Here is a 26131-nt window from a genome sequence, read left to right as displayed (position 1 = left end):
CAGGCTACATCCCTGGGGGACGCTGCAGAGGACTCGGGAAATCGAGGAAAGGTAGTTTCTTCGACTGGGCAGTATTCTGCTTCAGATTCGGTTTGCCAGCCCATCAGGGTTTGCGGGCTACTCAGTTCTGGTCTCTGTCTCAAATTTGTGTTGAATGTTTACTGTCTGTCTTTATCGTCTGTGTCATTACTTTCACTGTTTGTGTATCTCCCGTTATGGGACAAAGCACTTCCACGCCTCTGTCCCTGACCCTTGATCACTGGACCAAAGTCTGCTTAAGGGCTCAGAATCTTTCTTTTTCGGTAATACGCTGAACCTGGCAGACTCTCTATGCCTCAGAAAGGCCCACCTTTGGAGTCGAATGGTCCCCAGAAGGATCTTTCTACTTCCCATTAATTCGAAAAGTCTCATAGCCATCCAGATCAACAGCCATATATCTTAACCTCTGCGAGTCTCCTCCTCCATGGGTAAAGCCTTTCCTTGTCCCTGCCCCCACTCCTACTCCTTCCCCCAAGATTCTGTCTCTTAAACCCTCTGCTCCTCCTCATCCACCACCCTCTGTTCTCCCTGAGCCTCAAGATTTGACTCTACTGGACCCTCCTCCCCCTCCTTATCCCCTGCCCTTGTCCCCCAACCCCCAACACCCTCTAAGTGATTCCCCTGCTGCTGACACAGCCTCTCCGCCATTGGAGAAAGCTGAGCCGGCCCAGAGCCCTCCAAATGACTTCCCCGCGGCACACACAGCCCCTCCTCCCCTGGAGAAAACTGACCTGGCTAAAGAAAACTCACCGGCGGCGAATGATTAAAAACCCTTAAGCCCTGGGATACTCCCCCTCCATCCTTACGGGCCAATGATAGATGATGGCCATGGAGGAGAAATGCAAGCCTACAAGTATTGGCCTTTCTCCTCTTCAGACCTGTATAACTGGAAAAATAACAATACCACTTTTTCCGAGGACCCCACCCGGCTCACAAGTCTGATTGAGTCATTGATGTTTTCACACCAGCCTACTTGGGATGACTGCCAACAACTCCTAGGGACTCTCTTCATGACAGAGGAACAAAAGAGAATCCTCCTGGGAGCTAGAAAAAATATCCTTGGACCAGATGGGCGACTGACACAACTTCCCCTTGAACCGACCCAACTGGGACCCCAACACCTTTGAAGGTAGGGAGCATCTGTCCACCTATCGCCGGGCTCTAATAGCGGGTCTCCGAGCAGCCGCTAGACGGCCAACTAATTTGGCCAAGGTAAGAGAGATTATTCAAGGGCCTGATAAATCTCTCTTTATGTTTCTAGAGAGAATTATGGAGGCATACAGGAGATATACTCCTTTCGATCCTCAGGCAGAGGATCAAAAGGCATCTATCACGATGGCCTTTATTGGGCAAGCTGCCCTGGATATTAAAAGAAAGTTACAATGCTTAGATGGATTAAAAGATATGACTTTGAGAGATTTGGTCATAGAAGCTGAGAAAGTATACTATAAGAGAGAAACTGAGGAAGAGAAGGAACAAAGGAGGGAGAAAGAAAGGAAGCAAAGGGAGGATGAAAGAAACAAAAGGCAGACTAAGGCATTGACTAAGGTCCTGGTCACAAAAACAAATAGGCCAGAAATTAAGAAACATGGAGACAGAAAGGGATACATGTGCTCACGCCAAAGGCCACCCCTGGCCTCAGATCAATATGCCTACTGTAGAGAAAAAGGACACTGGGCCAAAGAGTGCCCTAAAAAGAGACAGCCACGCCAGCCAGCCATTCTGACTATGGAGGATGACTAAGAAAGTTGGGGCTTGGAACCCCTTCCCCAGCTCAGGGTAACTTTTGAAGTGGAGGGAACCCCAGTAAACATTGAAGTGGATACAGGGGCAATATACTCAGTCCTTAAGGCCCCATTGGACCCTCTATCAAATAAAAGATCTCTAGTTCAAGGGGCTAACAACAGTAAATATCAGACCATGGACCTGGGGAAAAGAAAAATCCATCACTCCTTCCTAGTGATCCCAGAATGCAAGGCCCCATTGATGGGCAAAAATCTGCTCACCAAGCTCCGGGCCAAAATAACTTTTAACCCTGAAGGCCCCCAAATGAAATTTCTAGGTCCTTCCGTAAAAACTCCTATAGTCATGGCTTTAACTATGTCAGTAGAAAATGTACATCTACTCACTCACCTTGGATCAAAGAAACTGCAGACATTCCTGCACTAACTGACTCATAGCGAAAGGAAATAACTGAACGGGTAATAAAAGCCTGTCGGGTCTGTCAATTGGTTAATGCTTACCCTTCCAAGCTTCCTGCAGGAAAGCATGTACAAGGAATCAGACCAGGACAATTCTAAGAAATGGACTTTACTGAAATTAAGCCAGAAAGGTATAGACTTAAATATCTCCTAATCTTTGTAGATACATTTACAGGATGGATTGAAGCCTTCCCCACAAAAAAGAAATGGTGCAAATGGTGGTCAAGAAGATCCTAAAAGATATTTTTCCAAGATACTGCCTGCCTAAGGTAATAGGGTCTAATAATAGACCGGCGTTCATGGCCCAGGTAAGTCAGGAGTTAACCAGGACCCTGGGGATTAATTGGAAATTACATTGCGCTTTATAGACCGCAGAGCTCAGGACAGGTAGAAAAAATGAATAGAACCATTAAAGAGACCTTAACGAAATTAAGCTTAGAGACCGGCATAAAAGATTGGACTATGCTCCTGCCTTATGCACTGTTTCATACAAGAAATACTCCCTCTGTTTCTTTGTGTAACCTCACCCCCTATGAAATTCTCTATGGTACCCCTCCTCCAGTAAGGGACCTAACCCCAACTCTAAGACCTAACGATCCCTTCCACACCCCCTTGCTTGACAGACTTAAAGCTCTTGAAAAAACTCAATGATACCTGTGGAAACAGCTGGCCACTGCCTGCCAACCTGGGGACGAAAGGACTCCACATCAATATCAAGTAAGAGACTTCGTTTACGTAAGATGACATCAGGTGTCATCCCTGGAACCCCGCTGGAAAGGACCATACCAGGTGCTACTTATAACACCTACAGCAGTAAAGGTAAACGGAATCACTTCCTGGATCCATGCCTCTCATCTCAAGCCTGTGCCCTGTCCAGACTCTGGCTGGAAATTGGAAAAAAACTGGTAACTCTCTCAAATTGTGTATTCACCATGTGGATAGGGCTATAAACTCTCCCCTTGACCACCAATGGTCCTAACCCTCATCAGCCTGTTCAGCAGCGATGGCTGATCACAAATCCTCCTGGACAAGAAGTATGGTCTATCTCGCATACAGCCCCCTTAGGGACCTGGTGGCCATCTCTCCACCCAGACATTTGTCAGCTGGCTATAGGTCTTTCCTATTGGGATATCCCTGATGAAGAGGAGCCCACTAAAATTCCATTAAATCCCTTCCGTACCATAGATAATAGAAACACACATTATGGATGTAGGGACATGCAAGCCAGATGCAGGTTGGCTAACCTAGATTACTATGATTGCCTGGCGGACTATCAAAGCCACAAACAGTCATGGCTGTGTGGGGGAAAAACCGAGTTCTGTAAGTCATAAGGATGTAAACATACAGGGGCTACCTGATGGAACCCAAACCTCCGCTGGTTTTCAGATTGTTGCTCCCTTGCTGAAGTAACAGGTACTGAGGTATCTCTCCACCCATTCACTCCTCTCTTCTCCTGTCAGTGCCCACACCAGGTCCCACCAAGTCCTCTTACCAGCTAACCCAAAGCTCAAACCAGCTGAGGAGAGCCCTCAGACCCCTATCCAAGATGTAATGAAAATGGCCTTTAAAGTTGCTTTGTCATCACTGAAAACAGGTTACTAAGAATTTAAAGTCCCTCACAGGCTTTTTGGGATACTCACTCCAGTCTTCCCCTCTGCTCTACCTGTTCTACTACTCAAGTTTTTGTTGCTAGGAAAATCCCAAACCCCTTTCCCATTATTCTTTTACATCTCTCCTTCCTCATTCTCAGATCCACGGAGCTGCTCTCAGCCCCACCTTCCCCGTCTTCCCCCTCTGTACCAGGCCCACAGAAAAGTCTTAACTGACCTTCTCCAGAAGTCTTCACCATGGCTGACTTTAGGACTTTCAACAAAAGAGTCCCTATAAAAAAGTTCAGTATAGATAAACTTCCTCTTTTCATGTTGCCCTGTTCTACTTGGCCACTGGCTGGAAAAATCAGCACTCCTAAGCTAGACACCCCCTTACTAGTTTTTCACAAAATATGTGAACAAGGCCTCTGGCCTTGAGCTGGGGCTTCACAGAGATGGCTACATTTCTAAGATAAAGAAGTTACCAACTGGGCTCCATGATAACAACTGGCAGGGGGGAAAAAAAGAAAAAGTTCTCCCCCTCCCAGGTGTCCTTGAAAAGTTAACTTGCCCAGAACAGAGAAAAAAAACATAAACAAAAAGTGCTTTTTGTGAACTTCTGCAGACTGTGAACTTCTGAGCCCCTTCCCTTACAAGTTGAGTACAAAATTCTGAAACTACCTAAACTTGGGGTTCAGGGGATTAATTGATTACAACAGAAGCAATGCCCTCTGAATCCAGTTGCAACCAAATAGGACTGTTTCCCTGTCTTCAGTGCTATCTTAGGTGCCTTATCTTGTCCATCCCTACAACAGTATAATTCTATATACTTAAACATTATTTATGTTTTCATGAAATGGTCAACAGATGTGATTAATTATATAATGGTGCAGATGTTTCCCAGAGTGCTCTATCATGATGCAGGTTCATTTAAAGATCAAATAGGGGGGCATACAACCCGGTTCCGCCGGGAACCTGTATCCCTCACTTTAGCCATCCTATTAAGAATAGGAGTTGCTGCAGGGGTGGGCACAAGAACCAGTGCCCTGGTCCATGGGACACAACAAATGACCCAATTAGAAACAGCAATGGACCAAAACTTAAAGATATCAGAAACCTCCATCACAGCATTGCAGGAATCTTTAACCTCTCTCTCTGAAGTTGTTTTACAGAACAGGTGAGGGTTGGACCTCCTCTTCATGAGAGAAGAGGGCCTTTGTGCTGCATTGAGGGAAAAATGTTGTTTTTATGCCAACCATACTGGAGTTGTAAAAAAATCTATGAGTAAATTAAAAAGAAGCCTTAAAGAGCGTCAGCGAGAGAGAGAGGCCCAAAAAGGGTGGTATGAGTCTTGGTTCACACAGTTCCCCTGGTTAACTATGCTTTTATCAGCCCTGGCCGGTCCTTTAATAATTCTTATATTGTTGCTAACTCTAGGACCCTGTTTGCTCAACCGTGTAGTTTCCTTTCTCCAAGCTTAAAATTGGACAAGTCAAACTTATGGTAATCAGACAACAATATACCCCACTAGCAGACATAAAATGTGACACCCCCCAATGATCACTTTTATGATTAAAAGTAGCCAGAAGAAGAAGTGGGGAATGAAAGGTTAATAAAATAGGTACTTGTCACTCCGTTTTTCTATATGCTTAACAAAACACTGTTGAAATCTTAAGAACTGTTTGCTAATCTTGTTCCCAGAATGTGCTGTTCCCAACTGCGAACTGTTTGCTAATCTTGTTCCCAGAATGTGCTGTCCCCAACTGCCAAACTGCAGAATGTAACTTCCCTCCCTGCCCTCTCCAAGGAAAGTATATAAGCTCTGCTTAAGCTGTTCTCAGGGCTCTTTGCTCTATTCTAGTGAGCTCTGAGCCCCAGTATGCTGGACCCCCAATAAACCCTTTGCTGTTGCATGAGACAGTCTCTTGGTGGTCTCTTCCTCGGATGCTCGCCCAACCTTTACAGCTCATCATCGGAGAAAATGCCCATTTATTGAGGAGCACCTCTGCTTATTTGTAGAGCTGGGGGTGGTTTGACAGTTATGACAGTTTTAAAGTTTAATGGTTTGACAGTTGGCATGGGGTGCTTTCTGATTGGTGGTAAGGATTATGTGAGCCAGCAGGGCTAGTCTGATTGGTGGGTAAGGATCATGTGAGCCAGCAGGGCTCACCATTGGATGGCTCTTCTCAGGGGATGGGGAAATTAGTCTTTGGAGCTGGGGTGACTCCCAACAGGATCCATGTGCTGCTGAGAAGAAAGCGTATTCACTCATTGAAGGATGAAATGTTCTATATATGTAAATTCAGTGTAAGTTATCAATTGTATTATTGAGTTCTATAGTTTCTCTGTTTAGCTTTTATTTGGAAGATCTATCCAGTGGTGAAAGAGGTGTGTTAACATACCCAGAATTATTGTTGTAAGGGACCGGCGAAATGTCGGAGGAAGAGACCACCAAGAGACTGCCTCATGTAACAGCAAAACGGTTTATTTGGGGACCAGCATGCTGGGGCTCAGAGCTCACTAGAGCAAAGAGAGATAGAGCCCTGAGAACAGCTTAAGCAGAGCTTATATACTTTCCTTGGAGAGGGCAGGGAGAGAAGTTACATTTTGTAGTTTGGCAGTAGGGGACAGCTCATTCTGGGAACAAGATTAACAAACAGTTCACAGTTGGGGACAGCACATTCTGGGGACAAGATTAGCAAACAGTTCTTAAGATTTCAACAGTGTTTTGTTAAGCATATAGAAAAACGGAGTGACAAGTACCTATTTTATTAACCTTTCATTCCCCACTTCTTCTTCTGGCTACTTTTAATCATAAAAGTGATCATTGGGGGGTGTCACATTTTATGTCTGCTAGTGGGGTATATTGTTGTCTGATTACCATAAATTTGACTTGTCCAATTTTAAGCTTGGAGAAAGGAAACTACACGGTTGAGCAAACAGGGTCCTAGAGTTAGCAACAATATAAGAATTATTAAAGGACCAGCCAGGGCTGATAAAAGCATAGTTAACCAGGGGAACTGTGTGAACCAAGACTCATACCACCCTTTTGGGGCCTCTCTCTCTCACTGACGCTCTTTAAGGCTTCTTTTTAATTTACTCATAGATTTTTTTACAACTCCAGTATGGTTGGCATAAAAACAACATTTTTCCCTCAATGCAGCACAAAGGCCCTCTTCTCTCATGAAGAGGAGGTCCAACCCTCACCTGTTCTGTAAAACAACTTCAGAGAGAGAGGTTAAAGATTCCTGCAATGCTGTGATGGAGGTTTCTGATATCTTTAAGTTTTGGTCCATTGCTGTTTCTAATTGGGTCATTTGTTGTGTCCCATGGACCAGGGCACTGGTTCTTGTGCCCACCCCTGCAGCAACTCCTATTCTTAATAGGATGGCTAAAGTGAGGGATACAGGTTCCCGGCGGAACCGGGTTGTATGCCCCCCTATTTGATCTTTAAATGAACCTGCATCATGATAGAGCACTCTGGGAAACATCTGCACCATTATATAATTAATCACATCTGTTGACCATTTCATGAAAACATAAATAATGTTTAAGTATATAGAATTATACTGTTGTAGGGATGGACAAGATAAGGCACCTAAGATAGCACTGAAGACAGGGAAACAGTCCTATTTGGTTGCAACTGGATTCAGAGGGCATTGCTTCTGTTGTAATCAATTAATCCCCTGAACCCCAAGTTTAGGTAGTTTCAGAATTTTGTACTCAACTTGTAAGGGAAGGGGCTCAGAAGTTCACAGTCTGCAGAAGTTCACAAAAAGCACTTTTTGTTTATGTTTTTTTTCTCTGTTCTGGGCAAGTTAACTTTTCAAGGACACCTGGGAGGGGGAGAACTTTTTCTTTTTTTCCCCCCTGCCAGTTGTTATCATGGAGCCCAGTTGGTAACTTCTTTATCTTAGAAATGTAGCCATCTCTGTGAAGCCCCAGCTCAAGGCCAGAGGCCTTGTTCACATATTTTGTGAAAAACTAGTAAGGGGGTGTCTAGCTTAGGAGTGCTGATTTTTCCAGCCAGTGGCCAAGTAGAACAGGGCAACATGAAAAGAGGAAGTTTATCTATACTGAACTTTTTTATAGGGACTCTTTTGTTGAAAGTCCTAAAGTCAGCCATGGTGAAGACTTCTGGAGAAGGTCAGTTAAGACTTTTCTGTGGGCCTGGTACAGAGGGGGAAGACGGGGAAGGTGGGGCTGAGAGCAGCTCCGTGGATCTGAGAATGAGGAAGGAGAGATGTAAAAGAATAATGGGAAAGGGGTTTGGGATTTTCCTAGCAACAAAAACTTGAGTAGTAGAACAGGTAGAGCAGAGGGGAAGACTGGAGTGAGTATCCCAAAAAGCCTGTGAGGGACTTTAAATTCTTAGTAACCTGTTTTCAGTGATGACAAAGCAACTTTAAAGGCCATTTTCATTACATCTTGGATAGGGGTCTGAGGGCTCTCCTCAGCTGGTTTGAGCTTTGGGTTAGCTGGTAAGAGGACTTGGTGGGACCTGGTGTGGGCACTGACAGGAGAAGAGAGGAGTGAATGGGTGGAGAGATACCTCAGTACCTGTTACTTCAGCAAGGGAGCAACAATCTGAAAACCAGCGGAGGTTTGGGTTCCATCAGGTAGCCCCTGTATGTTTACATCCTTATGACTTACAGAACTCGGTTTTTCCCCCACACAGCCATGACTGTTTGTGGCTTTGATAGTCCGCCAGGCAATCATAGTAATCTAGGTTAGCCAACCTGCATCTGGCTTGCATGTCCCTACATCCATAATGTGTGTTTCTATTATCTATGGTACGGAAGGGATTTAATGGAATTTTAGTGGGCTCCTCTTCATCAGGGATATCCCAATAGGAAAGACCTATAGCCAGCTGACAAATGTCTGGGTGGAGAGATGGCCACCAGGTCCCTAAGGGGGCTGTATGCGAGATAGACCATACTTCTTGTCCAGGAGGATTTGTGATCAGCCATCGCTGCTGAACAGGCTGATGAGGGTTAGGACCATTGGTGGTCAAGGGGAGAGTTTATAGCCCTATCCACATGGTGAATACACAATTTGAGAGAGTTACCAGTTTTTTTCCAATTTCCAGCCAGAGTCTGGACAGGGCACAGGCTTGAGATGAGAGGCATGGATCCAGGAAGTGATTCCGTTTACCTTTACTGCTGTAGGTGTTATAAGTAGCACCTGGTATGGTCCTTTCCAGCGGGGTTCCAGGGATGACACCTGATGTCGTCTTACGTAAACGAAGTCTCTTACTTGATATTGATGTGGAGTCCTTTCGTCCCCAGGTTGGCAGGCAGTGGCCAGCTGTTTCCACAGGTATCATTGAGTTTTTTCAAGAGCTTTAAGTCTGTCAAGCAAGGGGGTGTGGAAGGGATCGTTAGGTCTTAGAGTTGGGGTTAGGTCCCTTACTGGAGGAGGGGTACCATAGAGAATTTCATAGGGGGTGAGGTTACACAAAGAAACAGAGGGAGTATTTCTTGTATGAAACAGTGCATAAGGCAGGAGCATAGTCCAATCTTTTATGCCGGTCTCTAAGCTTAATTTCGTTAAGGTCTCTTTAATGGTTCTATTTATTTTTTTTACCTGTCCTGAGCTCTGCGGTCTATAAGCACAATGTAATTTCCAATTAATCCCCAGGGTCCTGGTTAACCCCTGACTCACCTGGGCCATGAATGCTGGTCCATTATCAGACCCTATTACCTTAGGCAGGCAGTATCTTGGAAAAATATCTTTTAGGATCTTTTTGACCACCATTTGCGCCGTTTCCTTTTTTTTTTTTTTTTTTTTTGTGGGGAAGGCTTCAATCCATCCTGTAAATGTATCTACAAAGATTAGGAGATATTTAAGTCCATACCTTGCTGGCTTAATTTCAGTAAAGTCCACTTCCCAAAATTGTCCTGGTCTGGTTCCTTGAAGGTGCCTTCCTGCAGCAAGCTTGGACGGGTAAGCATTAAACAATTGATAGACCCGACAGGCTTTTGTTACCCGTTCAGCTACTTCCTTTCGCTGTGAGCCAGTTAGTGGAAAACTCTGTTCTTGATCCTTCTGGAATGCTTGCAATTTCTTTGAACCAAGGTGAGTGAGTTGATGTACATTTTTAACGTAGTGTAGGGCTTTCTGAAATTGCAAGCTGGGCTTAGTAAAGTCGAGGAGTTCAGTGTCAGTGTCCTTGTGTTCCCCCGGTGTGGAAAGTGTTAACATGGTTACTCCGTTTAGGGCTGCCAATTTAGCCTCTTCATTTGCCCTCTTGTTAGATGGGGGTGGTATCTGCACAACGGTTTGTTTTCTGGGCTCAGTGAGCCATCATTTGTCGCCCCTAAGGGAATAGTCCAGGAAGATTACTTCTTGCTGGCAAATTTGGGCCTTTTTGGCAGAACCTCTATACCCGTGTTGAGCAAGCTCAGATAATAGTGCTTGGGTCCCAGACTCACAGTTTTCCTTGGTATTGGCTGCCAGTAGCAGGTCATCCACATATTGAAGCAGGGTGACTTTGGGGTGTGTAGTTCTGAAGTTGTTGAGATCTCTGTGGAGGGCTTCTCAAAGAGAGTGGGGAAGTTTTTGAACCCCTGTGGGAGTCTGGTCCAAGTTAATTGATCAGACGTTCCGGTTTCTGGGTTTACCCATTCGAAAGCAAACAGCAACTATCTTTATGTAGAGGCAAGCAAAAGAAAGCATCTTTTAAGTCCAGAACAATATACCATTTTCACTCAGGGTTCAGGGTGCTAAGCAGATTGTACGGATTAGGTACTGTGGGGTGAATGTCCTGCACTCTGTTATTGGTCTCTCTTAGGTCTTGAACGGGGCGATAGTCCCCAGTTCCTGGCTTTTTTACTGGTAGCAGGGGAGTGTTCCAGGCCGATTGACAGGGCCTTAGGACCCCTAAGGCCAGATATTTCTGAATATGGGGCCTTATCCCATCTTTAGCTTCTTTGCTCAGAGGATATTGTTTAATATTAATTGGGGAGGCTGAGGTTTTTAACTCCACTGTTATTGGAGGTTGTTTTACCGCTAGGCCTAATTTAGTAGTTTCTGCCCAGGCATCTGGGTAATCTGTTATCCATTTCTGGGATAGCTTGCCTGTTTGATGAGTCTTGGGGGGTGTGAAGAGTTGATGTTCATCTTCTACTGACATAGTTAAAGCCATGACTATAGGAGTTTTTACTGAAGGATTTAGAAATTTCATTTGGGGGCCTTCAGGGTTAAAAATTATTCTGGCTCGGAGTTTGGGGGATCACAAGGAAGGAGTGATGGACTTTTCCTTTCCCCAGGTCCATGGTCCTCTTAGTTGTCCAAACCCGATATTACTGCTGTTAGCCCCTTGAACTAGAGACCTTTTAGTTGATAGAGGGCCCAATGGGGCCTTAAGGGCTGAGTGTATTGCCCCTGTATCCACTTCAAAGTTTACTGGGGTCCCCTCCACTTCAAAAGTTACCCTGAGCTCGGGGAGGGGATCCGAGCCCCGACTTTCCTAGTCATCCTCCAGAGTTAGAATGGCTCGCTGGCGTGGCTGTCTCTTTCTAGGGCACTCTTTGGCCCAGTGTCCTTTTTCTCTACAGTAGGCACATTGATCTGAGGCCAGAGGTGGCTTCTGGCATGAGCCCAGGTATCCCTTTCTGTCTCCCTGTCTCTTAATTTCTGGCCTATTTATTGTTGTGACCAGGACCTTAGTCAATGCCTTAGTCTGTCTTTTGTTTCTTTCATCCTCCCTTTGCTTCCTTTCTTTCTCCCTCCTTTGTTCCTTCTCTTCCTCAGTTTCTCTCTTATAGTATACTTTCTCAGCTTCTATGACCAAATCTCTCAAAGTCATATCTTTTAATCCATCTAAGCATTGTAACTTTCTTTTAATATCCAGGGCAGCTTGCCCAATAAAGGCCATCGTGACAGATGCCTTTTGATCCTCTGCCTGAGGATCGAAAGGAATACATCTCCTATATGTCTCCATAATTCTCTCTAGAAACATAGAGAGAGATTTATCAGGCCCTTGAATAATCTCTCTTACCTTGGCCAAATTAGTTGGCCGTCTAGCGGCTGCTCGGAGACCCGCTATTAGAGCCCGGCGATAGGTGGACAGATGCTCCCTACCTTCAAAGGTGTTGGGGTCCCAGTTGGGTCGGTTCAAGGGGAAGTTGTGTCGGTCACCCATCTGGTCCAAGGTTATTTTTTTTTTCTAGCTCCCAGGAGGATTCTCTTTTGTTCCTCTGTCATGAAGAGAGTCCCTAGGAGTTGTTGGCAGTCATCCCAAGTAGGCTGGTGTGAAAACGCCGGCGAGTTCTTTGAGTTCTTTTAGCTGGGCAAGTTTCTTCCAGGGGAGGAGGGGCTGTGTGTGCCATGGGGGAGTCATCTGGAGGGCACTGGGCCGGCTCAGCTTCCTCCAATGGTGGAGAGGCTGAGTCAGCAGCAGGGGAATCACTTAGAGGGTGTTGGGGGTTGGGGGACGAGGACAGGGGATAAGGAGGGGGAGGAGGAGCAGAGGTTTTGAGAGTCAGAATCGTGGGGGAAGGAGTAGGAGTGGGGGCAGGGACAAGGAAAGGCTTCACCCATGGAGGAGGAGATTTGCAGAGGTCCTGCCAAGTTAAGATATATGGCTGTTGATCTGGATGGCTATGTGGTCCCGGCTGAAAGACAAAGACAATATCTCTGACTTTTTAAATTAGTGGGAAGTAGAAAGATCCTTCTGGGGGCCATACGACTCGAAAGGTGGGCTATTATGAGGCACAGAGAGTCTGCAAGGTCCGGCGTTTTACTGAAAAAGAAAGATTTTCAGCCCTTAAGTGGACTTCAGTCCAGTGATCAAGGGTCAGGGACAGAGGTGTGGAATGGCTTTGTCCCATACTGGGAGCTACTCAAACAGAGACAATACAAACGTGACACAATCACACAAACACGGACACACACAGTAAACGTGTAACACAAGTTCAGAGGCAAAGATTAAAAACAGACAGTGAATTTAACCTGAGAGAAAGAATTGCCGGCAAGACCAGACGGGTTGGCAGCAGAATATACCAGATGAGGGCACTTCCATCCCTCCCAGATGAGGGCACTTCCGTCCCTCCCAGAGTCCTCCAAGGCATCTCTTGAAGGACGTGGCCTGTGGCTTCAGGACACGTCTGTCCACCACTGCCAGGGGGAGCTCCCGCTCTCTGCTGGCAACCACACTCTACCAAACCAAACCGAAAAACCAGAAAGGCTCTGAGATCTCACGCTCTCCACTGACCCAAAAACCAAGCACTGAGCAATCACAAAGGAAAAACAAGGAGAAGAAGGAGGAGAAGAAGAAGAAGACGAAGAAGAAGAGGTGCCTTACTTACCCCCTAAAGGAGTCTGTTGGGATCTCCCTCTCAGGCGATGCGCACTTCCCGGCCAACGCACCAAATGTAAGGGACCGGCGAAACGTCGGAGGAAGAGACCACCAAGAGACTGCCTCATGTAACAGCAAAACGGTTTATTTGGGGACCAGCATGCTGGGGCTCAGAGCTCACTAGAGCAAAGAGAGATAGAGCCCTGAGAACAGCTTAAGCAGAGCTTATATACTTTCCTTGGAGAGGGCAGGGAGAGAAGTTACATTTTGTAGTTTGGCAGTTGGGGACAGCTCATTCTGGGAACAAGATTAACAAACAGTTCTTAAGATTTCAACAGTGTTTTGGTAAGCATATAGAAAAACGGAGTGACAAGTACCTATTTTATTAACCTTTCATTGTGCTGTGGTCAATTTGAATCTTCAACTTGAGAAGAGTTTGTTTGATGAATGTAGATGCTCCAACGTTTGGGACATATATATTTATAATTGTTATGTCTTGTTGCTGTATGGTTCCCTTAAGTAGTATGAAATGTTCTTCTTTATCCTTTTTGATTAACTTTAGCTTACAGTCTACTTTATTTGATATGAGGTTGGAAACCCTACTTGCTTTCGCAGTTCATGTGAGTGGTATGATTTTTCCCATTCTTTAACCTTTTGTCTACTTATGTCTTTTCCTATGAGATGAGTCTCTGGGAGGCAGCATACTGTTGGTCTTTTTTTTTTCCTTTTAATTCCAATCAGCTAGCCTATGTCTTTTGATTGGTGAGTTTAAGCCATTAACATTTAGGGTTATTATTGACATGATTTGTATTCCCAGCCATTTTTGTTTATTTTTGTTTTCTAACTTGACTTGGTTTCTCCTTTGATTAGTTTTTCCTAAGTGTAATGCCTCTGTCTACTGATTTTCATTGTCGTTTTGTTGTAGGGACAGACAAGGCAAGGCACCCAAGATAGCAGGAAACAGTTTTATTTGGCTGCAGCCAGGTTCAGAGGGCACAGCTTTTGCTGTAATCAATCAATGCCCTGAACCCTGAGTTCAGGGATTTTCAGAGTTTTATACCCAGCATGTAAGGGGAGGGGCTCAGAAGTTCACAGTCTGCTGAAGTCACATAAAACAGCTTTTTTCTTTCACTGTTCTGGGCAAGTGAACCCTTCAATGACAGCACCGGAGAAGGGGAGAGCTTCTTCTCTCCTTTCTTTCCTCCCCCTGCCAGCTGTTACCATGGAGCCCAATTGGTAAGTTCTCTTCTCTTAGAAATGTAGACATCTCTGTGAAGCCCCAGCTCACGGGCAGAGGCCTAGTGTACACATTTCTACAAACTTCTATACTGGATACATGTTTGTGAAAACCTAGCAAGGGGGTGTCCAGCACCTGGAGTGATGATTTTTTTCCCACCAGTGGCCAAGTAAGACAGAGTAACACGAAAATAGGAAGTTTATCTGCATTGAACTCTCTTGCAGAGACTCTTTTGCTGACAGTCCTAAAATCAGCCATGGTGAAGATTTCGGGAGAAGCCTATTTAAGACTTTTCTTTGGAGAAAGGGGGTGCCACTATAGTTTTTCATTTCCTCTTCATACACTATTTTCCAAGGATGTTCCATAGTGCAGGTTTTCTAGCTGTAAAATTCTTAACTTTTGTTTATCATGAAAGGTTTTTTTCAGCATTAAATCTAAAGTTTAATTTTGCTGAATACAAGATTCTTGGTTGGCATCCATTTTTTTCAAAGTTTGATATATGTTGTTCCAGAATCTTCTAGCTTTCAGGGTCTGGGTTGAAAAATCTGCACATAACATAACTGGTCTCCCCCTATATGTAATCTGATTCCTTTCTCTTGTGGCTTTTAATATTCTTTATGTATTCTGTATGTTGGGCATTTTCAGTGTAATGTGCCTTGGTGTGGATCTGTTGTGCTTTTGTATATTTGGAATCCTATAAGCCTCTTGAATTTGGTTTTCCACTTTATTCTTCATGTTTGGAAAATTTTGTGATATTGTTTCATTGAATAAGTTGTTCATTCCTTAGGTTTGGAATTCTATGCTTTCCTCTTTCCCAATAACTCTTTAATTTGGTCCTTTATGCTATCCCATATTTCTTGAATGTTCTCCTCATGGTTTCTTACCATTTTTACTGTGTGGCCTATATTCTTTTCAGGGTTATATATTTTGCCTTTATTGTCTGAGGTCCTGTGTTCCAAGTGGTATAATCTGTTGGTGATGGTTTCAAATGAATTGTTAATTTGGTTTATTGTTTCTTTCATTTTGAGGATTTCTGTTTGATTTTTCTTTAGAACCTCTATCTCCTTCTTGAAGTAATCGTTGGCTTCCTGTATTTGTTTAGGTAGCTCTTTTTCAAAATGATCTTTTGCTGCCTGCATTTGCTCTCTAATATCATCCTTTAATTCACAGACCATTTTAATCATGTTCATCCTGAACAGCAACTCTGTCATTCCATCTGCGGTGCTGGTCATGGATTCTAATAATGTTGTTTCTTGGCTTGTTTGGGGACTTTCTTCCCTGTCTGTTCATGTTGCTAATGTGACTTCCCTTCTAGCTCTGTGGATTCAAGGCGTTACCATTTTTACCCTATAGGCTTATAGTGCCCCTGTAGGGTTCCAAAGCCTCTCCTTTGAGGGGAAGGACAATGTTAACAGATTCCAATACAAACAATATGCCACCTAAAAACAAATAGTTGGTAATAGATGTTTACAGTTTGATCACAATGTACCGAAATGGTGAATTCAATTATCTTCTATAATAAAATCAATAAGTTTGTAAAAGGTTTACAGTTTCTGATGATGGACAAAGAACCAGGGGTGAGGTGCAGGACAATATGCTGAAGAGGCAAGAGGTGAAGATATTGAGTTATTATATCTTAGGAAATGTGAAAGGGAAATCTAAGTAAGAAGGGGAGTAGCAGTCCACAGGAGAGGAAGTAATTTTAGGTAGACAAGTAACTGGGAAGACAGTAGAGTACATGAAACAAACACCCATAAATATTAAGAAAAATAAAAAAGGTTAAAATAGTAAAAATAGGAGAAAAAAAGAAAGAAAAAGAAATGAATGCATAACACAACTGTAAGATACTACTCAGTCATCTCAGGCCTCAGTATCCTAATCCATGCAAAGTACTTGGTTTCACATAATTTGGGGATGTGAGGGCAGAAGAATAGGGAGGGAGAAGAAAGAAAAAAAATTCTCAAAGGAAGAAACAGGGATTGCTTTGGTTGGTGATGAGTATCCTTCCTGCTTCACTTCCCATCTGGTAGGTGGGTTACCTGTTGTCAGCTGGTGTCTCTGTCCTCAGGATGGTGGAGGTAACCAGGGAGGGAGGGTTGGTCCTGGGTGGAGGGCACCTGGAAGTGGGTGTGGCACCTGCTGGTCCCCGAGGGGATCTCCTTTTGGCCTGCTCCTGTGATGTGGGTGCCTGGTCTTATCTCCTTATCTCACCTGAAGACCTCCAGCTCCTCATCTCTGTTAGTCTCTAAACTGTATGGCAGGCGCCCTCTCCCTTACCTTTCTCTCTGGGGGTCTTGTGTGGCACTTTGGGCCTGCTGTGCATCTACCCTGCTGAGAGCTGTTGTGTGTTGGGCAGTCCCTGTGCCAGGTTAGCAGCTGCTGGGAGAGGGGGAGGTAGAAACTGGGTACCTGGCCAGCTGTAGTTCAGAAGGGGAGTTGCCCCCACTAAAGATGGTGATGAAGGTGACCCAAGATGAGGCCTTTGCTTTCAGCAATGGGGTGTTGGGTGGGGTGGGGGTGCCAGGCGATGGCGTTGGACAATGAGTTCAGAGACTGGGTCTGTGGCATGCAGCCTGTGGCTGTGACTTTCTTCAGAGCCTATTTGAAGTTCCCCTTGCAGGCAGGAGGTGACCCAGGGTGCCCAGGTGGGTTGATGGGGGTCCACACAAGAGTGGTAGCTGGAGATCCAGTGTGTGGGTGTCTGTCGGGTGTCCTATGTGGGAGCTGCATCCAGGAGTTCTGCCCAGGTGGGTGGCAGGCAGAACCATAAGATCTGCACAGGTGCTGATGCCAATGGTCCTGCTCGGCCCCTGAAGCCCTTAGTGGGCGAGTAGTTGGGAGATTGACTCTGAGCTGAGTCAGAGCCCTGCACAGGCATGGTGGCCATGATTCCTGTGTAGAAGCAGGAGTATCACTTGTAGAGAAGCAGTATTGTCACTTCTTGAGTCCCAGGTCATGGACTGACACACAATGCCATCTCTCATGGTCCGCCATCCTGGATCCCATAGTTACTTTCTGATTTCTGAGATCCCTATAGAGTCTGTCAGACCGTGGCTCCTTCAAAGGCCATCTGTCCCCTGTCTCCCAGTGCCTTTAGAAAATATGCCCCATCACTGATTCTATACAGTATCACTATTACATGTTGACATAGATTTATTTTTATGTATCTTTTTCTGGATACTCTCGGATGCTTGCCTTTGTAGCTTTCATCAGCTCTGCAAGGTCCCCAGCCTTTACTGTCTCACCAGATATCGCTTCTGCCTCACTCTGGACCTGCTCCTTTACATAGGAGAGACTGGCCTGCTGCCTGCATGCCTGTTTTATTTATTTATTTTTTTATTTTCCTTCTTCTTAACTTTCTGTGCTACATTCTGGATAATTTCTTTTGGTCTTCTTTCAGTTATTTCAGGATACATTTTTAACTATATCTAACTTGTTTTGATTTATTTGAGTCTTAAATTTTAATAGATATATAATATTATTTATTGAGGGTCTAAACATTATTCTTTGTAGCTCAAACTATCTTTTTTATTTTTAAGACAGAATAAACATAATTATTTTGTATTTCGTATAGAGCCATATCTCTGTATCTGCAGAGAATAATTCCAAGTCCCACTGTGGATAGGAAAATCTGCAGATGCTCAAATCCCTTACAAAAATGTCAGAGTCTTTGCATGTAACTTACACAGACCTCCCTCTGTACTGTAAATAGTCTCTATGTTCCTTATAATACTCAATGCGATGAAAATGTCATCTAACTAGTGGCTATGCTGCATTGTTGGAGAATAATGCTCAGGAGATAATAATAATATCCAGGGATAAGTCTGTGCCTGTAGCTTCCAATATCCCAGCTTCTACTCCTTCTCCCTGTGACTCACCTGCCTGGTTTGTGGTCCTAGAAATGTTGCTCTGTTGTTCTCCCCACGCTGGGCTGTAGAAGGCTTGCTGTTTCTGACGGCTTCTCCTTGAGACATGCCCCTTGTTCATGATTTTTTTTCTTCTTGGAATGCCCTTTTCATCTATTGACTTGGCAGAATCCTAAATGTGTCTGAGACAAGCAAAGATACCCCCTTCTGACTGAAATCATTTTAGATCTTTCCAATTGGATGCACTCTCCTTCTGTTCAACCCTGTGGCATCGGTTTCTGTTCTGTTATGCCACTTTCCACTCTGTGCTCTGAGTAATCTCCCTTGTGTGTTTGTCTCATTTCTAGTTGCCTCCTCTCAGCATCTGGCACCCTTTATTCAATCAACAAACAGGGAGCGCTTACTGTGTGCCAGGCATTATGCAAGTTTAGGGTTATTAAAAGCCAGTAGAACAGGCAGGGTTCCTAGGAGTGCATGTGTAACACAGTTATTGATCACAGCATGTTCTTCTGTAATGAAAGAACAGATGGTTGATTACAAACATGTATGTTTTGAAATAGAGATAAATACAAAGAATATCACAATGAAGAGCTCACAAGCTCCCAGCCAAAATAACCAGTGTTGAACTATTTTTTTTAAAGAGAGAGTGAGAGAGGAGAGAGAGAGAGAGAGAGAGAGAGAGAGAGAGAGAGAGAGAATTTTTAATATTTATTTTTTAGTTCTCGGCGGACACAACATCTTTGTTGGTATGTGGTGCTGAGGATCGAACCCAGGTTGCATGCATGCCAGGCCAGTGAGCTACCGCTTGAGACACATCCCCAGCCCCCAGTGTTGAACTATTATAAAAAGTAAAGCCAGTGTTCCCTGGGACAATGGGAATGTATACCACTGGTGGTGGGTACTGCTCCCCACCCTTTCAGTTCTCCTAGGGTTGTATGTGTCTAAATTTCCTATCATGGGGGCGGGGGTGTTGGGGGTGTGGATTTGGAGATCAGAGCCATCAGATGTGGGAAAGGAGGGTGTGGTGTGGGCTTCCCAGCTCTCCCATGCTGTCATTCCAGTCTCTAGATCTGTGACAAGCAGGCATTAAGTCCACACTATTCCTGAAGTCACTTCTCCATCTAGAAGCCTCAAATAGAGCTCCAGATCTCTCAATGAATTAAGAGTAAGCTGTCAGTGACAATTTCCACCAGATGGCGCTAAGGTGAAGCTGGAACCTAAGGATTAGGATCCTGCCTCCAGAACCAGAACTCCCACCAGGCAGCAAACAGGCCCAGTGGTGCTGTTTCATGCATCTCTCAATAACATCACTCTGTGTTTTGATTTGTATTTTTAGACTCTATTGACTTCCTAATGACAGGTTTTACTGTGCATTTATAAGGCTGGGTTATGTGAATAATCCAGAAACAAAAGAAATCGCCTCCTTTTCTGCCTCCACAGTTGCTGAAACTGCTCAGTTGGTTCTTAAATTTTTGGAAAAAAATTATTATTCCAATGTCTGTACATAAGCACCTGCTGACATATTTTATCTCTCCTGCTTTTGCATATACATATTTAATATAAAAATGATCATTCTGTTGTGTCAAAACGTATCCAGGCTGTTTCCTTACCCACATACTATCACATTATTTCATCTGATTCAAGTGCTATAGGTTATTTTGGTGGTTTCCAATATTTTGCCATTGATACTATTGAGCCTAGGGTCCAGGATCTTTGATATTTGCAGGATAGTGCCAAATTTCCCTCCAGGAAATTGTGCACACTCCACAGCACTGATCATACTCAAACATTTTCATCTTTGACGGTTTTACAGATGGAGCATGCTGTCTAGTTCTTTGCGTGTGCATCTTCTCCAGCTGAGAACCTGGCTCAGAGATCTCTGCACCTGTGGAGAAAAAGTCCCAGTGGTGCCCTGACTCGTCCTGTCCAGCAGAGGGCGCGGCCGACTTGTGACTGGAAGTGAGAAGCAGGTGAAGTTCCTTGTTCCTGAATATGACTATGTGGTACTAGGATTGAATTTGGGACCTTGTGCATGGGGAGGCGAGCACTCTACCAACTGGTCTGTATCTCCAGCCCCTGTGATATCACTGCAGCCTCCTTTGCAGAGTTTTAAAGTGGATGCCACACTTGTATGAATAAGTCACGGCTACCTTCAGGTGTCACTGACCATCCTGTGTATATGGTGAGTGTCCATTTTCAAAGATAGGGGCACGAGTTGCTCCATGTTAGCTTAAACTCTACCTATTTCCAAGAGCTTCTTAGGCCACTCCTCGTAGGACACCAAATTTTCTGTTGATTCACTTCTCTTCCATCTATAAATACCCAGTTACTCCAAGTTGCACTAAGTAAGGTTAGAAAATTCTATGTAAATTGCTTTCTTGGATAATTATCCTTTATATCGCTGTTAAGACTATCAGCATTTTCCAAACTCATGTATCACCATGCAAAACCAATGAATATTTAGCAGCTTGGGGGTAACAGGCACTGGGGCCTCTGACTTGACCCCTGGAACCTGTGCCCTGTGAGCCACAAGCTGCCAAGTTCTATGTCCAACTCTCCTGAGGCTGCCACGCTGGGGAAGCACAGCTGCATGGAGAGGACTCATCCAGGCACCTGATTGCCAGTCCTGCTGAGCTCAGTGTGCAAGGCATCCCGGCCCAGGTGCCAGACATGTGAATGAGACACTCAGTGATTCTAGTCCCCTGGGGTCAAGCCCCCCTCATGTCTCCAGTCTTCCTAGATGAGAAATCATAGAACAAGAAACAGAGACAAGTCACCTCCCCCGTCCCCCACTGTATGCTGTCCTGTAACCATAATTCAATCAAAAATTGTTACTACTAAGCTTTGAGGCAGTTTGTTATTGGGCAATCATATCCAAAACAGATTGTGATGGTAGTGGAAGCCCCTCCCACTCCATACCTGAAAAGCTAATGTCCTTGAGGAAAAAGCATGTCTGTTTATTCCATTTTATGCCAAATAACTGTTTAGATTTTGAAGGATTAACACATGGCAGTGTAACACAAGGTGGCAGGTTTTATGCAGAGTGCATTTGTAGTTGGTTTCTCTGCAAAATGTGATCCAATGTGTCTCCTTTTTCTATCACCAGAAGAAGGGTATTCCATGTACAGTATTGAAATGGTTTAAAATAGTGGAAAATTTTATACACAAATGTTTCAGTAGATGAAAATAAGGTATTTGTATGCTCAAAGACAACAGAAATACAGAGTTGCAATTTATTACACATATCAGGCTCTGCTCTAGACACTTTACATCCTCCCATCCATTCATCCAACCAGCCTGCCAACCACTGAGAGCAGGGCAAAGGACAGGTAGGTGAGTATCAGAAACCAGGAAATAGTAGACAGTTCCTCCCCATCAGCTGGGTGCTAAGACCTCCAGAGGATGGCAAGGATGGGTGTTTACTCTTTGAAACTGGGGGGCCGAGGACACATCCTAATTTTCAAGACAGGTACCAGCTAGGGGCTCAGCCGGGATCTTTATGAAGGAAGCTCCTCTGCACCCCATATCTTCCTGGGGTGCTCCTTTCAAGGTGGGAGGCCATCCTCGCACGTGATTTGAGGTACTCCCTGGCTGGGTGAGAGGCGCTTAGACACAGCTGTGTCAGAGCTTTCCCCAACCTTTTCCAGGTCTGAGGGTTTGTCCCTGCAAAGGCATGTCTGGCCACTGCCCTGAAGACCCAATCATAGTGCCTGACTTTGGGATGCTGCCCCCATTAATCTTCACTGAATGGGATTTTCCCTGGAATTTTTTGTTCCCCAATAAAAGCCCACTCCCTGGCGTGTTCTCTCTAGCCTCTTCTGTAAACATCGCTACTGCATTAGGTGGCTGGAGGCAGGAGTAGGAGAAGCCATCTTGAAGCTGGTATTAAAGGTAATGAGTCTCGTCTCTTTAATTTAAAACTCCCTAGCATTTACTCATGAATCAAACCTTCTAAATCAAGCCAGTGCTGGTCATGTGGCAGAAGTGGTGTCCTGAAGTGAGGCTCTTGAGTTAAATTGACTAGGTTGAGTTAGGAAGTGCGCTATAGAAATACAGAATTTGTGACATTTTTAGGGTCACGGAAGTACCAGGCAGTTTTTGGAGCAAAGGGACTTTAAAAAAAATTTTAATAATGGGGAATTCAACTTCTACTGATAAAGACATGTATTTGACTATTTAAGAGACAATAATTAATCAGAAGGGAAAGCAAGTTAAAAAGACTCAGTTGCTACAATTCTTAAAGGTTGTAGGTGAATTTTGCCCTTGGTTTTGTGACCAAGATTCACCAAATTTACATACATGGGACAAATTAGGAAGGAAATTACATAAAATTTGCCTTTCTAATGAATTACCTGGAATCTTTGAGAATGTTCAAAAGGTTTAGACTGCATTAGAGATGTCTTTTTGATTGGGTGGTCATGTCTGTGGCCCCCTGCGATGTATTGAAAGGTATTCAGAGAGCCATTAAGTCTATTCAAGTGGAAAATTGCCTGAGGCTAAGGAAAGCTCTTTTCCTCTAAGCCAGCTAAAATCAAAAATGTTCCAGGGAAAATCCCATCCAATGAAGGTTAAGGGGGGCAGCATCCCAAGGTCAGGGACTACAATTGGGTCTTCCAGGCAGTGGCCAGACACACCTCTGCATGGACAAGCCCTAGGACCTGGAAAAGGGTGGGGAAAGCTCTGACACAGCTGTGACTAAGCACCTCTCACCCAGCCAGGGAGGAACTCAAATCACTGCGAGGATGGCCTCCCACATTTCAGTCTTTCTCTCTCTCTTTCTCTCTCTTTTTTTTTCCTGAAGGACAGTAATGTGCACCCATCACCTAATTCCACACAGTTATTGCTAGCCACCCTTCTGCAGGACTGGGTTGAGAGGTCTCACAGCCCAGATGTCATAATCACGGGTCCTGCAGGTCAGGCATGTTGGGTTCTGCCCAAGCTGTTCCTACTGCCCTATCTAGGCTGACGAAGTCACATGGTGTTAGCTATCTTAGTTAAGATATATCTTATGGGGACATCTGTGATATTATAAAAACTGGGTGTTGTGTTTACCTTCCTGGAAATTGTGACATTTACAAGCCAAACAGAGGCCAAGTCCTCCCTGGCTGGGGACTGTGGCTCAATTAAGTGTCCCTGGGTTTATCTATCTTGTTTCCCCCCCTTCCCAAAGTGCAGCATATAGAGACTTAAAGGCTTTTCCTTTGTCTTGTGACATCTCTAAAAATACGTTTTATCTTGAGGACGCTGTGTTTTTCTTGGGTGGCTCTGTTATGCTCCAATTTGGGACCCCCAAAAGACCTCCAGAGACCCAGATCGATGTAAGCAGGAAAGAGGTGTTTATTGTGAGCTAGCTCGGTCCTCTGCACACACACAGATACTGGGTCAGGACCCCCTTAGCAACCCCCTTGCACTCTTCAATGTACAGATAGAATGGTTTTGTGACATCGGGTAGCCCTAGAGCAGGTGCGGACAGCAATGCAGTCTTAATTTGATCAAAAGCTCTGCCCATCTCCTTGGTCCACTGGAAGGGCTGAGTTTCTTTGGTGCCTTCCCACAGAGGCCTGGCTAATTCAGCAAACCCAGGTATCCATAGCCTGCAAAAGCTAGCTGATCCCAGAAACTCCCTTATTTGCCTTGGAGTCCGGGGTACAGGGATTTTTCAAATGGTTTCTTTCCTGGCCTGTGTTAGCCAGCATTGCCCGTCTTTAACAGATACCCTAGGTATGTCACCTCAGGCTTGCAGATTTGAACTTTCTTGGCTGAGGGTCGGTAATCTAGGTCCCCCAGGGTCTGCAATAGGTATCTGGTCCCTTTTAGGCACTCTTCTATGGTCTGGGCTGCAACCAACAAATCATCTACATACTGTAAGAGCATTAGCTCAGGATGCTTCTCCCGGAACTCACCTGGTCCTCATGGAGTGCTTCATTGAAGATAGTAGGAGAATTCTTGAAGCCTTGTGGGAGTCTGGTCCATGTTAGCTGTACATTGATTCCTTTTTCCTTGTCTGACCACTCGAAGGTAAATAGTGGTTGACTCTTGGGGACCAGGGAAAGACTAAAGAAGGCATCTTTTAGATCTAGTACTGTATACCACTGCCTTTCACGTGGCAGGGAGCTTAGGAGGGTATACAGGTTAGGGACAGTGGGGTGAATGCCCATCACCCTTTTCTTCACCTCCCTCAGGTCTTGGACCGGCCGGTAACCATTGGACTGAGGCTTCCAAACAGGCAGAAGCGGGGTGTTCCAGGCCGACTGGCAAGACCTCAGGACCCCCGAATCTAACAGTCGCCAAATATGGGGGGTTATTCCTGCTTGAGCTTCCACTGACATAGGGTATTGACAAACCCTAGCCGGGTCCGCTCTTGGCTTTAGTTCCACAAACACTGCTGTCCAGTGTTTGGCCAGACCCATACCTCCTGTTTCCGCCCATGCCTCTGGGTACTCCTTTAGCCAATAGTCTATATCCTGATTGCTGAGGACGGATTGTTGATAGAGTCTATATTCATCCTCTAAGGTCACAGTCAGTACTGGAATAGGCTGCCCCTGACCATCAGAGACTGTAGTGCCTCCAGGTTGAAAGTGAATTTGAGCTCCAATTTTTGTGAGTAAGTCTCTACCCAACAGCGGGTAAGAGCAGTCAGGGATAACTAAGAACGAGTGGGACACCCAGCCCATGCCTAGGTCCACTGTTCTTCGGGTAGTCCGTGAACATTTGTTAATCCCTGTAGCCCCCTGTATCCAAGAAGACTTTTTAGACAAGTTTCCTTGCGGCCCCATCAATATGGAGTGTTGAGCTCCAGTGTCCACTAGGAACTCGATTGGAGTCCCCTCCACCTTAAGAGTTACCCTGGGCTCAGGTACGGAGCCGAACCACGACACCCCTAATCTTCCTCTGTGTTAGTCACCAGTGCTGGGGTGCGTCTAGGGGGACAGAGCCCCAGCCCCATTTCCTTTTTCTTAGGGCACTCCCTTGCCCAGTGACCTGTCTCCTTCCAGCAAGTACACTGGTCTCTACGCAGTTGCGGGCGGAAGGTCTGCGCTGCTCCTGCTCTTTGTCTCTGCCTCAGTTCCCTGAACTTTGCCTCCTTTCCTTCCTTGTACTGCTGCTACCAACACCCTTGTCATTTCCCTGGTGGCTTTTACTTGCCTGTCCTCAGGAGCATCCCTATTACTATAGAGTCTCTGTGCTGTTGCCAAGAGATCCTGAACACTCTTACCCTCTAAATTTTCTAGCTTTTGTAGTTTCCTTTTAATATCTGGAGCTGCCTGATTAACAAAAGCCATTACTACTGCTGCCTGATTCTCCGGAGCCTCCGGATTCATTGGGGGTAAATTGTCTAAAGGCTTCCATTAACCTTTCTAGGGAGCTAGCAGGCGACTCCTGTTTCCCTTGTATAACTGTATAAACTTTAGCCAAATTAGTTGGTTTTAGAGCCACAGCCTGGAGACCCGCCATTAGAGTCTGGATAGACCCGGAGCCTCCCCCTACCTTCTGCCGTGTTGTGGTCTCACTGGGCTGCAGGCAGCCTGCTCAAGGGAAAAGCAGCATTAATCAAGTCAGGGTTGGCCGTAGGTTGCCCATCATCTCCAGGGACCAGTTTCCTGGTCTCCATCTGGATTCTTTCCCTTTCTTCCGTGGTGAAGAGGGTGCGGAGCAGTTGCTGGCAGTCATCCCAGGTAGGCTGGGGAGGAAACAGAACACTATCCAGGAGAGAGATTACACTCTTTGGTTGTCAGAGTAAGGGGGGGCTTGATTCTTCCAATTGTAGAAATCCCTAGTGGAGAGGGGCCAGCACTAAGTCTAGGGTTCCCGGCCTCGTCAGGGGGCCCTATCTCCCTGAGGGGCAAGACCACGGTGGTATCAGGAGATTGAGCAGGGGACAGGGCATGTTGGGCTCG

Source organism: Urocitellus parryii, chromosome 4 (assembly GCF_045843805.1).
Source record: "Urocitellus parryii isolate mUroPar1 chromosome 4, mUroPar1.hap1, whole genome shotgun sequence".
Classification (NCBI taxonomy): domain Eukaryota; kingdom Metazoa; phylum Chordata; class Mammalia; order Rodentia; family Sciuridae; genus Urocitellus; species Urocitellus parryii.
The sequence above is the reverse complement of the archived record's forward strand: the minus strand, read 5'-3'. Positions refer to the sequence as shown.